Here is a 12,883-nt window from a genome sequence, read left to right on the forward strand (position 1 = left end):
CACCAAGGCCTGTGAGAACGTTTCATTATTGACTGGCATGCGTGAGAAACTTTACACGGATGCTGATATAATTAAGAAAATATGATGACTGTCAAAAAATGTTTCTATGCATTTTTGTTAGAAGTGTGATACTGAACTCTTTCCTTAGTTCCCTCCAATTAAAATTAAACTTTTGAATCGATTATGTAAATGAAACAAGTGATACTAAAAAAATTTCTTTTGATAATAAGCATGACACAAACACTGATCGATCGGAGCAGATGGGATTTAAAGACCAGGATGATTGTGCTAGATTTACCACTAAATATGAGCTTAGAAACATATTTTTAGAAGGCATCCTTACTTAAATAATGAGTTGTATACAATTGTAAGAGAGCTAGAAAGCTATTGTATGAGTTAGCAAAATCAGGATTCTAAAGAATGAATCCCTGTTAATACTATTGATGATCTAGGTCCATGTAGCAATCCATGCTGCTTGATATTAATAATGATAAATGTGAAGTTCTTTAGGTAAACTTAAACAGCTGCAAAGTTAAAAGAATATGGGAGGCTTAACAACTGTTAATAGGAAGTGAAACTAAAAAAAGCAAATGATTATGCTGTATATAATTATTTTAAATGTAGTATGCTTGTAGGAAAACATCTAGTTTAATAAAAAGTAGGATTATCAGAAAAATAATGTTCAGATCTAAATACTCATTAGTTGCACTGTACTCTATCCATGGCCCAACTAAATGTGAAATGTCTCATTTACATTTCCTTGCCATCATTTTAAAGAATGGTCCATATTTATAAACTATAGTCTGTAAAAACATAAGATTGGCCTTGAGAATGAAAGGCCTTGAAGCTGTATGATATGAGGAAAAATTGAGAAATGATGATATGCTTCAACTATGTACAGCAAGACCTAAGGAATACAGAGGTACATTCAAATATTTGAAATATTGTGATAGGAAGTAGGGACTAGAGTCAATTGTATTGCTTCAGATAACATAAGCAATTTCCATGGATGGTAATTATTCAGATGTATATTTCCATTCAAAACAAGGTAGTGTGCTTGTATAACAGTGAGAGTTCCAACAAGGGAATGGACTGTCTCTCAGAGGGCTGAACGTTTGTCACTAGAAGTATGCTGCTAAACTTGGATGAACACTAGTCGTGGATAGCATGGAATGTGTTCCCTTCTTCGAAGGAAGATACAATTAACTGACCTTTAAGCTTCTTTCTACCTCTCATATTCTCATTTTATGATCACTCTGACACATTTCAATGTTACAAGTTGTCATTTCAATCTCGAAACTGAGGCTGATGCCATGTGAACCAGTAAATAAGTGACAGTGTTTCATTATGCATGTTCCCTTAGACACTAGGAGGTAATGTATTTTTTTACATAGTGTTTTCACTTTTATTTTTCTATCAAAAATTTGTTATAGCCAGAAAATGTGTAGATATATATATGTAGACAAATAGTTATCAATAAAAGCATTATATAACATAAAAAACTTTAGTTTTAATTTGTTCTTTTTTTTCTCAACTAAGTATTACGTTTTAAAGATTCTATTCCATTCTAGTTTTAAACGACCATAACAGCCTGTTTCCCTGAGCTGGTGGATGAGATTTTTTTTTGATGGAGAACCCAAACATTCCAAGGAACTGGATTTATACAGAGGCCTGTTTCCTCTATGTATCTCATATACTCCAAAGACCATGTTTAACATGTCCATGTAGGGATTTAAATTCTCCATGTAGGGATTTAAATTCTAACTTCCAGTCCACAGAGACAATATATTTGCTTCTTCCACCTCCCAATACCTGTGGCACTTACATGGTTTTAACTTGTTTGGGTTTTACATGGCTTGACTTTGAATGTTTCACTTTTTGCCTGTGATGAATTGACTTCTTTTTGTTCAGCTCACCTATGCATTTTATTGATATATTTAATCCCATAGGGGAAGAGTGTGTCCAAGTGAATCTGTCGTACATTTAATGATCTAGCCAATTTTATCCCCTTCATTCAGAAATTTGAAGAACCCTCATTCTCTATTTTTGAAGTTATCTCACTGTTACTCTTATATTTTCAGTGGGCTTATGCTAATATTTCCCTTCTCCACTTCTTTTCCTAGCATATTGAATGGGGGGGGGGAGGTACAAAACAGATATGTACTCAATCTACCACAATATCTCCTTTTTGTCAAGCAGTATTTTTTAATTTTTTTTACATATACATATATCCATCCTTTTTCAGATTCTTTTCCCATGTAGTTTATTACAGATTATTGAGTTCCCTATGCTATATATTAGGTCCTTGTTGATTACTTATTTTATAGATAGTGGTGTGTATACGTTAATCCAAAACTCCTAATTTATCCCTCACCCCACCTTTCCCCTTTGGTAACCATAAGTTTGTTTTTGAAGTCTGTCAGTCTGTTTCTGTTTTGTAAATAAATTCATTTGTATCATTTTCTTAGATTCCACATAAGTGATATCATATATTTGTCTTTCTCTGTCAGACTTACTTCACTTAGTATGATAATCTCTATGTCCATCCATGTTGCTGCAAGTGGCATTACTTCATTCCTCTTTATGGCTGAGTAATATTCCATTGTATATATGTACCACATCTCCTTTATCCATTCCTCTGTTGATGGACATTTAGGTTGCTTCCATGTCCTGTCTATTGTAAATAGTGCTGCAATGAACACTGGGGTACATCTGTCTTTTCAAATTATGGTTTTCTCTGGGTATATGCCTAGCAGTGGGATTGCTTGATTATATGGTAGTTCTATTTTTAGCTTTTGGAGGAACCTCCATACTGTTCTCCATAGTGGTTGTACCAAATTACATTCCCACCAACAGTGTAGGAGGGTTCCCTTTTCTCCACACCATCTCCAGCATTTATTGTTTGTAGACTTTTTGATGATGGCCATTCTGAGTGGTGTGAGGTGATACCACTTTATAGTTTGATTTTCATTTCTCTGATAATTACTAATGTTGAGCATCTTTTCATGTGCTTTTTGGCCATCTGTATGTCTTATTTGGAGAAATTTCTATTTGGGTCTTCTGCCCATTTTTTGATTGGGTTGTTTGGTTTTTTTGATTGATATTGAGCTGTATGAGCTGTTGTATACTTTAAAGATTAATCCCTTGTTGATCACTTTGTTTGCAAATATTTTCTCCCATTCTGTGGGTTATATTTTTGTTTTGTTTATGGATCCCTCTACTGTGTAAAAAGCTTTCAAGTTTAATTAGGTCCCACTTGTTTATTTTTGTTTTTATTTTCATTACTCGAAGAGGTGGATCCAAAAAGATATTACTGCGATTTATGTCAAAGAGTGTTCTGCCTATGTTTTCCTCTAAGAGTTGTATAGTATCCAGTCTTACATTTAGGTCTTTAATCCATTTTGAGTTTATTTTTGTGTATGGTGTTAGAGAATGTTCTAGTTTCATTCTTTTATATGTAATTGTCCAGTTTTCCCAGAACCACTTACTGAAGAGACTGTCTTTTCTCCATTGTATATTCTTGCATAGTTGAATATAGTAGTTCATAGACTGATTGACCATAGGTGTGTGGGTTTATTTCTGTGCTTTCTATCCTGTTCCATTGATCTGTATTTCTGTACTTGCCCCAGTACCATATTATTTTGGTGACTGTAGCTTTGTAGTATAGTCTGAAGTCAGGGAGGCTGATTCCTCCAGCTTGGCTTTTCTTTCTCAGGATTGCTTTGGCTCTTCAGGGGCTTTTGGGTTTCCATACAAATTTAAAAATTTTTTGGTTTAGTTCTTTGAAAAATGCCATTGGTAGTTTGATGGGGACTGCATCGAATCAGTAGATTGCCTTGGGTAGTGTAGTCATTTTGAAAGTATTGATTCTTCCAATCCAAGAACATGGTATTTCTATCTGTGTTAGCATCTATTTCTTTCATCAGTTTCTTATAGTTTTTGGAGTACAGGTCCTTTGCCTCCTTAGATAAGTTCATTCCTATGTATTTTATTCTTTTTGATGCAGTGGTAAATGGGATTGTTTTCTTAATTTCTCTTTCTGATCTTTCATTGTCAGTGTGTAGTAATGCAACAGATTTCTGTGTATTAATTTTGTATCCAGCAACTTTGCTGAACTCATTGATGAGTTCTAGTAGTTTACTGGTAACATCTTTAGGATTTTCTATACATAGTATCATGTCATCTGCAAACAGTGACAATTTTACTTTTTCTTTTCCAATTTGGATTCCTTTTATTTCTTTTTCTTCTCTGCTTGCCACGGCTAGGACTTCCAAAATTAAAGTGAATAAAAGTGGCAAGAGTGGGCATCCTTGTCTTGTTCCTGATCTTAGAGGAAATGCTTTCAGCTTTTCATCATTGAATATGATGTTAGCTTCAATTGTCATATATAGCCTTTATTATGTTGAGGTAGGTTCCCTCAGTGCCCACTTTCTGGAGAGTTTATATCATAAATCAGTGTGAATTTTGTCAAAAGCTTTTTCTGCTTCTATTGAGATGATCATATGGTTTTATTCTTCAATATGTTGGTGTGGTGTATCACACTGCTTGATTTGTGATATTGAAATATCCTTGCATCCCTGGGACAAATCCCAGTTGATCATGGTGTATGATCCTTTTTATAGATTGTTGGGGCCAGTTTGCTAGTACTCTGTTGAGGATTTTTACGTAAATGTTCATCAGTGATATTGGTCTGTAATTTTCGTTTTTGTGGTACCTTAGTTTGGTTTTGATATCAGCATGATAGTGGCCTCATAGAATGAGTTGGGGAGTGTTCCTTACTCTGCAAATTTTTGTAAGAGTTTGAGAAGGATAGGTGTTAACTGTTCTCTAAATGTTTGATAGAATTTGCCTGTGAAACCATCTGGACCTGGACTTTTGTTTGTTGGAAGTTTTTTAATCACAGTTTCAATTTCAGTACTTGTGATTAGTCTGTTCATATTTTCTATTTCTTCCTTGTTCAGTCTTGGAAGGTTGTACCTTTCTAAGAATTTGTCAATTTCTTCTAGGTTGTCCACTTATTGGCATATAGTTGCTTGTAGTAGTCTCTTATGATCCTCTGTATTTCTGTGGTGTCAGTTGTTACTTCTCCTTATTCATTTCTAAATTTGTTGAATTTTGCCCTCTCCCTTTTTTTCTGGATGAGTCTGGCTAAAAGTTTATGGATTTTGTTTATCTTTCAAAGAACCACCTTTTAGTTTCATTGATCTTTGCTATTGTTTTCTTTGTCTCTGATCTTTATGATTTATTACCTTTGACTAACTTTGGGTTTTGTTTGTTCTTCTTTCTCTAGTTGCTTTAGGTGTAAGATTAGGTTGTTTATTTGAGATTTTTCTTATATCCTGAGTAAGATTATTGCTATAAACTTCCCTCTTAGAACTGTAGAACTTTTTTTGCTGCATCCCATAGGTTATGGATCATTGTGTTGTTATTTTCATTTCTCTCTAGGTATTTTTTGATTTCCTCTTTGATTTCTTCAGTGATCTCTTGGTTATTTAGTAGCGTATTGTTTAGCCTCCATGTGTTTGTGTTTTTTTTATGTTTTTTCCCTGTAATTTATTTCTAATCTCATAGCTTTGTGGTCAGAATAGATGCTTGATATGATTTCAAGTTTCTTAAATTTACTGAGGCTTGCTTTGTGGCCCAGCATGTAATATATCCTGGAGAATGTTTCATGTGCACTTGAGAAGAATGTGTATTCTGCTGCTTCTGGATGGAATGTTCTATAAGTATCAATTAAGTCCATCTAGTCTAATGTGTCATTTAAGGTCTGTGTTTTCTTACTGATTTTCTGTCTGGATGATCTGTCCATTGGTGTAAGTGGGGTGTTAAAGTCCCCTACTATTCTTGTGTTACTGTTGATTTCCCCTTTCATGGTTGTTAGCATTTGCCTTATATATTGAGGTGTTCCTATGCTGGGTACATATATATTTACAGTTGTTATATTTTCTTCTTGGATTGATCCCTTGACCATTATAGTGTCCCTCTTTGTCTTTTGTAACAGTCTTTAATATAAAGTCTTTTTTGTCTGTCACAAGTATAGCTACCCCAGCTTTCTTTTGATTTCCATTTGCATGGAATACCTTTTTTCATCCCCTCACTTTCATTCTGTATGAGTCCCTAGATCCAAATTGGGTCTCTTGTAGATAGCATATATACGGATCTTGTTTTTGTATCCATTCAGCCAGTCTATGTCTTTTGGTTGGAGCATTTAATCCATTTACATTTAAGGTAATTATTGATATGTATATTTTTATTGCCATCTTGTTAATTGTTTTGGATTTGTTTTTATAGGTCTTTTTTCTTCGCTTCCTCTTTTGTTCTCTTGTGATTTGATGACTATCTTTATTGTTGTGTTTGGATTGCATTTTCTTTTGTGTGTGTGTATCTTTTGTAGATTTTTGCTTTGTGGTCTCCATGAGGTTTTGATATAGCAGCCCACATATGTTTTAAGTTGCTGGTCTCTTAATTTCCAATATCCTGATTTTGTACTCTCCTCACAGTTGCTGGGTTTGATGTCATATTTTTGTGTGGATGATTTACTAACTTTTCTGTATGTTTGCCTTTAGTGGTGAGCTTTCCCATTTGCAATTTTCTTGTTCCTAGTTGTGGTCTTTTTTTTCCATCTAGAGCAGTTCCTTCAGCATTTGTTGTAAAGCTGCGTTGGTGGTGCTGAATTCTCTTAGCTTTTGCTTGAGAAGAAAGCAAGTTTCTCTAAAACTTTTGATTTCACTGTCAAATCTGAACAAGAGCCTTGCTGGGTAGAGTATTCATAGTTGTAGTTTTATCCCTTTCATCATTTTAAATATATTATGCCACTCCCTTCTGGCCTGCAGAGTTTCTGCTGAAAAATCTGCTGATAACCTTATGTGGATTCCCTTGTATGTTATTTGTTGCTTTTCCCTTGCTGCTTTTAATATTTTCTCTTTGTCTTTAATTTTTTTCAATTTGATTAATATGTGTCTTGGCATATTCCTCCTTGACTTAATACTGTATGGGACTCTCTGTGTCTCTAGGACTTGTGTGACTGTTTCCTTTCCCATGTTAGGGAAGTTTTTGCCTATAATCTCTTCAAATATTTTCTCAGGCCCTTTCTCTCTTCTTCTTCTGGGACCCCTAGAGTGCAAATGTTGGCATGTTTAATGTCGCAGAGGTCCCTTAGACTGTCCTCATTTCTTTACATTCTTCTTTCTTTATTCTTTATTCTGTTGTGCAGCAGAGATTTCCACTAATCTGTCTTCCAGCTCACTTATTCATTCTTCTGCTTCATTTATTCTGCTATTTATTCCTTCTAATGTATTTTTCATTTCAGTTGTTATATTGTTCATCTGTTTGTTTGTTCTTTAAAGCTTCTTCTAGATCTTTACTAATTATTTCTTTTATCCTCTAAGTCCATGCCTCCATTCTTTTTTGGAGATTTTGGATCATCTTTACTATTATTACTTTGAATTATTTTTCAGGTAGATTGCCTATCTCCACTTCACTTTGTTGTTCTTCTGGGGTTTTATCTCATTCCTCATCTGGAACATATTTCTCTGCCATCTCATTTTTCTAACTTTCTGTGTTTGTACTCTCTGTTCCTCAGGCTGCAGGATTGTAATTCTTCTTGGTTCTGGTGTCTTCCCCCAGTGGGTGAGGTTGGTCGAGGGGCTTGTGCAGCCTTCCTGGTGGAAGAGACCAGTGCCTCCTCACTGGTGGGTGGGGCTGTGTCTTATCCCTCTGGCGGGCGGGGCCATGTCAAGTGGTGTGTTTATAGGCAGGTGCTGGCTCAAGATGACTTTAGACTGCCTCCCTGCTGATGGTTGGGGCTGTGTTCCCACCCTTTTTGTTGTTTGGCCTGAGGTATCCCAGCACTGGAGGCTGCAGGCTGTTGGGTGGGGCCAGGTCTCAGATTCCAAAATGGTGACCTCTGGGAGATCTCATGCCTATGTGTATTCCCTGGGGCATCTGTCACCAGTGACCTTGCCCCAACAGTGAGCCACAGCCAAGCCCTGCCTCCCCAGGAGACCCTCCAAGACCCACAGGTAGATCTGGCCCAGGCTCTTATGGAGTCACTGCTTTGCCCTGGGTCCCAGTGCACATGAAACGTTGTGTTTGCCCTCTAAGAGTGTAGTCCCTGTTTCCCTCAGTCCTGTGGAGCTCTTGCACTCAAGCCCCACTGACCTCCAAAGTCAAATGCTCTGGGCTCCTCCTCCCATTGCCAGACCCAGAGCCTGGGGCAATTAACATGGGGCTCAGAACTCTCACTCCTATGGGAGAACCTCTGATATAATTATTTTCCATTTTGTGGGTTGCTCACCCAGCATATGGGATTTAATCATAATGTGAAAGCATCCCTCCTGCCATCTCATTGTGGCTTTTTCTTTGTCTTTGGGTGTAGAGTATCTTTTTCGATAGGTTTGCATCTTTTTTGTTGATGGTTGTTCAGCAGTTAGTTGTGATTTTGGTGTTTTCATGAGAGCACATGAGCTCAAGTCCTTCTACTCTGCCATCTTGTATATTAAAATTTTATCAATCAATACTAATGAAAGAAGGTGCCTAGTGACAAATATAGAAACAGCGGGCCCAATAAACCAATGTGGTATCTCAGGTAATGGCAAACACTAGGGTATTACCTATATGAACTAAAAAGTAACTGTTTCAATTTTGAAAATAAATTTAACAATTTGTTTGATTGAGGTTACCTCCTTAACCTTCTACTTAAGGAAGTAACAGAGATGAAAGAATACTAACTTCTGTTTGTGTCTCAAAGCCTGTGATTCCACTTCCAAATATGTCTACATGGCATGAAAATTCAATCATTTTTTAAAATTTTATTCTTTGCCAAAGATTTTTGGATCGTAGTCAGAATTTGTCAAAAAATTTTTAATGTTTTGGAAAACTGTTTTGAATAAAATCTATTGATTGAACCAGTTTGGTCATTTTAACAAATATAATCAAATCTAGTCTAATTATTTTGATGAATAAGATCACAGTGACAGTCATATTGAAAAAAAAACTGATTTTACTATTGCTTGATCAAATAAAGTTATTCATTCATATTATTACTAGAGGTCCTGGTTCTCAAAAGGAACCCAAGTGCTCTAACATAAATAATGTTTTCCCTTTTCAAAGGATTTAATGGAAGTACCAAATTAAGGCAGTTGTTTTTAAGGAAGGAAGCTAACATATGAAGATAAGCTATACCATATCTATCTGGAGTGGCATAATTGACATCTAAAAGCTGTGATCCTACAACCACCTTTATTAGGAATCCTTCCTACTTTGTGATATTCCCCTACCACCAGATGGGCTAAGGGAGAACGTGTCTCTCTGTGTTCCTAATAAGATAAAAGTAAGTTGCAAATAGATTTCAGCATTTATAGTTCAGAAGTGTTCTTATTCGTAAAAATTCCCAACTTCCATCCAAGGCTGACAAGAGTGCTGATAATACATAAATATTGTTTAGCATTGCTTTAATAAAGAAATAAAGACACAGACAATTTGATTTGTCTTTGCCAAAGTTTCTTTTTCCAGTGTTTTAAAAAAAATGTATAATTTACTCCAGGGAGAAGTGGCAGCCTTACTTTTGGTAGACCGAGCATAAACACAAACATGAAAATAAGCAAACAATTCAACATTTTTCTGTTAACATTGCTCCACATTTAAAGAAAGGTGTTTGAAGTCCACGTATAGTAGAATATTTAGCGAAACATTAATGGAATCACATACATGAGAACACCTCACAGAGTGCCTGGCTTAATTAGTGAACTAACCAGTTAAATTTGATTTGACTTCTCAAATATTTTTCCCCCAGTCAGTATCATCAGCGAAATCTAAAACAAGAAAAGAGAGGCAGACTTAAATTTAGAGTTGAAAAGCTAAATGTAATGCTCCTTGCATAAAATATGATAAATAGAGAAAATGATAATACACATCAGGAATTAACACTTAAGAGCCTAAGTGTCCCATTTTTGTCATAATTTATAAATAGCTTCTTAAAATAAGGGTTTAAAAGAAGAAAAATTATCAGGGCATCTGGTATTTTCATGTTTCTCATCAGAGTTTCAGAGAGGTTGAAAGAGGCCCAGGACATTTTGTTTTTGAGATTCCCAATATATTTTAAATGATGAAATAGCAAAATGAGTTTGCCAAAATTGAGTAAGACTTTAAATTATCACAGTTAGCCAACTGATACTTTAACACATTAAAAATATGTTCACTTCATGAATAATCCTAGTTGGAGATTAATATCTAAAATCTCAGATATTCATGACAGTGAGACCCAGGGCCCTTCATATGGCAGGTCCCTGTTTCACATAATTTCTAGATAATAGAGATCACCCTATAAGTAACAGATTGATATTTTCTTTAATTTTAATTACTAAAAGAGGAACTTTAAAGATTGTATTTTTTTTCTAAAAGACTAACTTAATGTTATAAAACATCAAAAAAACCATTAAGCATTACTATTTACCTTTTTTTTTTTTTTTTTTTTGTGGTACGTGGGCCTCTCACTGCTGTGGCCTCTCCCACCGCGGAGTGCGCAGGCCCAGCTACCATGGCTCATGGGCCCAGCCGCTCCGCGGCATGTGGGATCCTCCCAGACAGGGACAAAAACCCGTGTCCCCTGCATCGGCAGGCAGATTCTCAACCACTGTGCCACCAGGGAAGCCCTATTTACCATTTTTAATGACAGCATATGACCATATGTTCATTAAACATGAATGAAATAATTCTGTCCCTTTAGAATATGATCCTATCTATCTCATAATAAGATAGACATTCAATATTTATTCAGTGCCTGTCATTTGTCAAGCACTATTACAGGCTCTGAAGAAACGTCAATGAAGAGATTACACACAAAATAATGCCTGTTCTATGGAGCAGTCAAGGCAGGGGTGAAAAGAAGAATAGACAAAGTCATAATGATTTTTTTTATTGAAATTAAAAAATAAAGTAATATATGCTCTGTATGTGTATGTAATAGATCTGTATATTTATAGCCTTTTTTCTCTGTGTATATATATATATTTTTTTTTCTTTCTTTCTATATGTAAATATATAATCATATATATGTATATATATATATATATATCATGTATATAATCTTACTGTGAAAGTTAGATATAGAGGAATGAAGAAAATAAAAATATTTCTGTTCTCTAGATTGGCAGAACAACCCATTTTAATCCTTTTTTGGAATAATTCTTCTTTGTTTTTTCGTGACTCTAGGAGGTTTACGGGATATATAGAAAATGGGAAGAGTCTTTAAATGTCTACATGCCCACTGTTTAACACCTTATTGTTGTGCAGGTCTGCATGATCTTTTAAATATTTTACCATATGTCATGAAATATTTTTCAAACATTATTTACACTACTTACATGGTATTTCTTATTTATCTACCATTTTTTCAACTGTTTCTTTTGTGTTGAATATTAGTTACTCCCAATTTTTTAAATGTTACAAATGATGCCATAAAGGAATCATCCATTAATTCTTGTGTTCAATGTTAAATCTAAGACCTCTTTTCTAGTTAGTTATGACATCAATGGATTTCCCCTAATAACACAGAGCATGAAATATGTTATAGTTATAACTGGTCTTATTCTTGCTTGGTCCTTCTTACCAAAGGAGTAGACTGTGTAAACCACACAGACACTTCAACTTCACAGAAGCCGTGAAGTCTCCATAACCTCAGAGCCTGTGCATTGTTGATATACTGAGTCACTCTTCTGCTGCGAATATCGTAGTACTACTAACTCTTTCCCCTTATACACACTTAAGCAGCAAAGTCATTCCACTCATAATAAGTTTGCCTATAATACTACTCTGAACCATAAGGATAATTTATGAATTGATTCTGCTGCTATCTTGAATACATTCTTAGACTCACACATTAGCAATCCATGTCTATTGCTTTGGAATTAGTATGTTTTACTTCTGAAGCACAATCATCTTTCTAACAGTTATAGATACTCCTCTTTTCATAATTCAAATAACCCTGGTCACTGTATACACCCACCTCTTCTCATTTTATCATATTTTATAAGGATAAAATTTAAAACTAGATTATCTGTGATCCTAATATCATAAATGTTATGTAAACAAAAGAGTTAAGTTGTAGCAGGATGAACTAAGACTTCCAGTAAAATGTTGAGTAGGAATGGTGAGATGGGACATCCTTGCCTTCTTCATGTTCTTAGCAGGAAAACATCTAGTTTGTCATCATTAAGTATGATGTTAGCTATAGGTTTCTTGTGGATATTCTTTATTAAATTGATGAAGTTAACTCTAGTTTGCTGAGAGTATCAGGAATCGATGCTGGATTTTGTCAAATGCATTTTATGCATCTATTGATTTTTTCATATAAGTTTTTTTCTTCTTTAGCCTCTTGATCTAATGGATTACATTAATTTGTTTTTGAAAGTTGAAACAGCCTTCCACACCTGGATCATGGTATATGATTCCACACCACCAAGTCCTGTATATAATTCTCCTTATAAACTGTTGGATTTGACTTGGTAAAATTTGGTTGAGGATTTGCACTTATGGTTGTACTTTTCCTTTCTTGTAACATAATGTCTTTCTGTCCTTTTTATATTAGGGTAATGCTGGCCTAATACAATGAGTTAGGAAGTGTTCCTTCTACTTCTGTTATCTGAAAGAGACTGTAGAAAAATGGTACAATTTCCTCTTTAAATATTTGATAAAATTTACTAGTGAACTCATCTGGGCCTGGAGATTTCTGTTTTGGAAGGTTATTAATTAATGATTCGATGTTTTTAATAGATATAGGCCTATTCATAATGTCTATTTTTTCTTCTGTAAAATTTGGTGAATTTGGTAGATTGTATTTGTTCAAGGAATGGGTCCATTTAATCTGTGTTACCAAATTTATGGG

At 34.9% G+C, this 12,883-nt stretch overlaps 1 long non-coding RNA gene across 1 annotated transcript in view; it reads right to left on the reverse strand.

Annotated features, from left to right (window-relative positions):
- Nucleotides 1-9,786: 9,786 nt before the first annotated feature.
- LOC141279069 (uncharacterized) overlaps nt 9,787-12,883 on the reverse strand; it is a 384,583-nt gene continuing 381,486 nt past the window's right edge. The window contains exon 4 of the long non-coding RNA XR_012332821.1: nt 9,787-9,812. This is a non-coding gene — a long non-coding RNA (uncharacterized lncRNA). The remainder of the gene's footprint in view (nt 9,813-12,883) is intronic.

The sequence above is a fragment of the Tursiops truncatus genome, chromosome 7 (genome assembly GCF_011762595.2).
Source record: "Tursiops truncatus isolate mTurTru1 chromosome 7, mTurTru1.mat.Y, whole genome shotgun sequence".
Lineage (NCBI taxonomy): Eukaryota > Metazoa > Chordata > Mammalia > Artiodactyla > Delphinidae > Tursiops > Tursiops truncatus.